The sequence below is a fragment of the Manis javanica genome, chromosome 4 (assembly GCF_040802235.1).
Source record: "Manis javanica isolate MJ-LG chromosome 4, MJ_LKY, whole genome shotgun sequence".
NCBI lineage: Eukaryota > Metazoa > Chordata > Mammalia > Pholidota > Manidae > Manis > Manis javanica.
Window position 1 is genome coordinate 93,737,777 of NC_133159.1, and position 3,806 is coordinate 93,741,582.

The window sequence follows — 3,806 nt, forward strand, 5'->3', positions numbered from 1 at the left end:
GGAGGGATAAGGGTGGGGAAAAAGAAAGAGGGCATTACGATTAGCATGTATAGTGTGTGTGGGTCACAGGGAGGGTTGTGCAACACAGAGAAGACAAGTAGTGATTTTACAGCATCTTACTATGCAGATGGACAGTGACTGTGAAGGGGTAGGTGGGGGGGACTTGGTGAAGGGGGGAGCCTAGTAAACATAATGTTCTTTCTGTAATTGTAGATTAATGATACCAAAATTTAAAAAAAATTACCAGTACCCTTGACATAACAAGATCCAAGGAACAGTTTTCATTCTTTCTTTTACTCCACATCCCTGCTACACTTGACACCAGCATTGTGCCCTCCTTCTTGAAACACTTACCCTTTAGCTTTGAGCCCTGCTCCTCTTTCAATTTCTCGGGCCAGATGTTTGCAGCTCTTTGTAGACGTCTCTCTTCTGCCCCTGTTGTATATGTTGCTGACACTTCCAGGGTTTGTCGTAGGCCCTCAGCAGGATTTGTGGGTCATTTCTCAGGTGTTCAGTTCCCGGATTGCACATTTATGCATATGAAGTACCACAGACATTCCTTTCTTTACTCCCTGGGATTTTCCTCTGGCAGCTCCATAAATGTGCTTACCCATGTGATCTTTAGCCACGCACACCTTTCTCTCTGTCATCTCGTCCACATCTCATGGTTTCAGTTATCACATGTGGACTGCATTATTTCCGCTCAACCTGCTCCCAAAGCTCCAGGCTTTATGATCCAGCCGCCCAGGGAAACTCACCTGCAAGTCCAACTGGTCCCTTAACCTTGTTATGTTCAAAACCAAACTCATTATCTACCTCTGAATCATTTCTTCTTTTGATTGTCTCCGACTGGTATCAAGGTAGAGCTTTTAGGTCCATCGTGGTTTCACATCCCCCTAGTCATGTCCTGCTATACTCACTGGCATATCCTTTGTGTCTATGCCCTCTTCTCTACCCTAACTCAAGTCCCTGTCATCTCTCAGCCAGATCACTATAATAGTTTCCTAACAGGTCTTCCTCCTCCAGTCTCTTTTTGTACTGCCAACATAAATGGAATACAATTCAGATATTGCCCCTCTTTATAATCTCTTCCTAAGCTATTGAGCCTGTTGTTTAAGACCCGCAGGTCCCTTCCCAACTCTGTAGACTAATCTCCCTCTATTACCTGCCTTACACTTTCCAATCTAGTAGCATTTGTTTTGCTTCTGCTTAGAACAGCTCCTTTATTCCCTCATCACCTAAATAACTCCTACTTAACCTTTAAGACTCAGCTTTGTTGTTCCTTTCTCTGAGAAGCTGGCTTTGCTGTGCACCATTCCTCTTCACCTCTCCTGCCCCTCCCTCCAGGCCTGGCTTAGCTGTCTCTCCTCTGATCTCCGATAATGTGTTGTGCAAACTCTATTTGACACTTAAGTCTTGATATTTAAATTTTCCCTTTATGTGTCTGCCTCTCTCATAAGACTAAGTTCCTTAAGGGCAGGAATTACTTATTTTTCTTTCATTCTGACACCTTGTATAGTACTTGCCTCATTTTAATCACTAAATAAATATTTGTTTTTTAAAGGTAAATAAGCAAGGACAAATGTATGCACTCAGGGGAGTTTTGGAGGTAAGGGGCCATGGTGACATATACCCTCCTTTGGCTCCCATGGTTCTGTGGCTGCCCCAATGCACTGGCTTCTGCTGAGCCAGCTGGAAAGCACTGGAGAGCAGAAACAAGCACCACAGTGAGGGTCAGTGCGTGTGCCTCTGCCTGGAAGAGCTCCTCCACCCCCGTAACAACTGTGCTACTGGGATGGCCATGTTGCAGGGCCACTGCTCCTGCCCCTGAGGTCATGCACTCACCCAGCCCCTAAACATGTTCTGCTTTACCTGTGATGTCCCTCTGATGGAAAAGGCCATTTTTATCTCTGATTACTGCAATGCTCCCCAGCACTAAGGCTCAGCCTCGTAGACCTTCTCCATGTACCTATTTCTAGGACTCTTTCAATTTGCATGTACCTCTGTTTCTCTAAAATCGAATGGATGTTATCATCAGCATCATACAATTTACTTAATATATATGATCTAAGATGCGTTTCTATTTTTTTCAAATGGCTGTCATAATTGATCCAATCCATTTGGTGAAAAATAAGGCTTCCTGAAGTCAGGAACCAAGTGCTCACTTATTCAACAAGTAAATGTGTGTTGCCTACATACAAAACACCAGGCCTCTGCCAGGCATTGGAGAGAACAAACGGTGACAGAGATACAAGTTGTACCCTCAAGGAACTCATAGTCCACTGCAGTGTCTGTTATGTGGAGGGCATTCAAGCTGAGCCGTTACAGGAGGTTTATAGAAGTCTCCAGAGAAAATACTAGAATTTCTAATATCTCTAAATTCTATTTCTAATATTCTAGCAAACTTTTTAGCTAAAGGAAGATAATAAACCTTACTAGTATATGTATGTGGATTGATCCTGGCTCCTTCAGTTGACATTTATATCATGTAGTCATATGCCATGTATGATACTGAAGGATCCTTGAGGCACAGTGCAAGTTCTCAAAATTATAGGGGTTGACAGTGGAGGCCTCTGTCATTTAATCACTTTCAATGTACTGTGATGTATTGCAGTTGGAATGTGCTTGCTAAAGAGGATTTGCAGTCATCTTAGCTAGCTTTAAGAAAATTAACACACACAAGGAGGTAGGTGGCTTAAAAAATTCATTTAAAAGTCCATAAATTAAACATAACAGTAAAATGCTGGAACAAGCAAGAAATAAGAAAATGGCAACTGTCATTCTCTCTACTGCTAATATGAACTCTTCATCAGCCACATTTCAGTAAAAATCAATGTTGATTCAAACAGATTCAACAAGAACTTGTCCAAAAATGTAAAATTATCAAGAATGTTAATTACATAATAATGAAACTCAATCTAAGTGTATCTTTCACCTTGAGATATAGCTAACAACAGTTCAATGTCATCATAATAACCAAGACATTTTAAAATTAAGCATTGGGTTTCACTTCCACTTAGGATACAGAAAGCTGCAAAAAAGTGCTGTTCCCATTTCAAGAATGAGAAAAGTCCAGATAAAAAGAGATTATACCTTTTATTGAATCTATCAGAAAGCTGAGATCACAAAACAATGAAACAGTCTCAGTTCCAGAGGGACAAGCTATTTTCAGGAGAGATGGAAGACACGATCTCTCTCACTTACAGCAGAGCATCTCCCATGAGAAGGAGACGCAAGCCAGGCAACAAGTGGGGAAGAAGAAATAGCTGCAATTTGAAGGAACTGCCAAAGGTCATTTGTGGGCTAGTATGTCAGTGAAGAATAGTAAAGGCCCCAGCCAAGGGAAGTTCACAATTGTTCAGTAGAGATCTCTGGATCTCTACTAAGTGATCAAGAAAAAACTAGGGGTACAGCAGGTGTGCAGGAGGTAACTGGAAGGCCTGGGGGTCAGGCATGAAACACCGTGTGCTTCCCCAGACCCTTCTCATACATGAAGTAAAAGCTTTACATTTCTGGAGCAGATGCAGCAAAGAGTGTTTCCCAAGGCACAAGAAAAGATGTGCTGTGGGAGGAAGATAGGGCATGAAAAGCCTCTCTGGGGGAGAAGCACAAAACTGTCTTGGGCCTAAGTTAAAAACTATCGTTAAGCAGAGGCTTCCTACCACTAGGAGGAGGGAGGAAAACTACTGCTCAAGATCAACAACAAATAAAAAGCAGAAGTTGGCTGCATAAGGAGCAGGAGCAGGAATGCAAAGAGGGGCTTACACCTGAGGCTCAAGTACATAGGTCCCCATCTAGGACTTAGA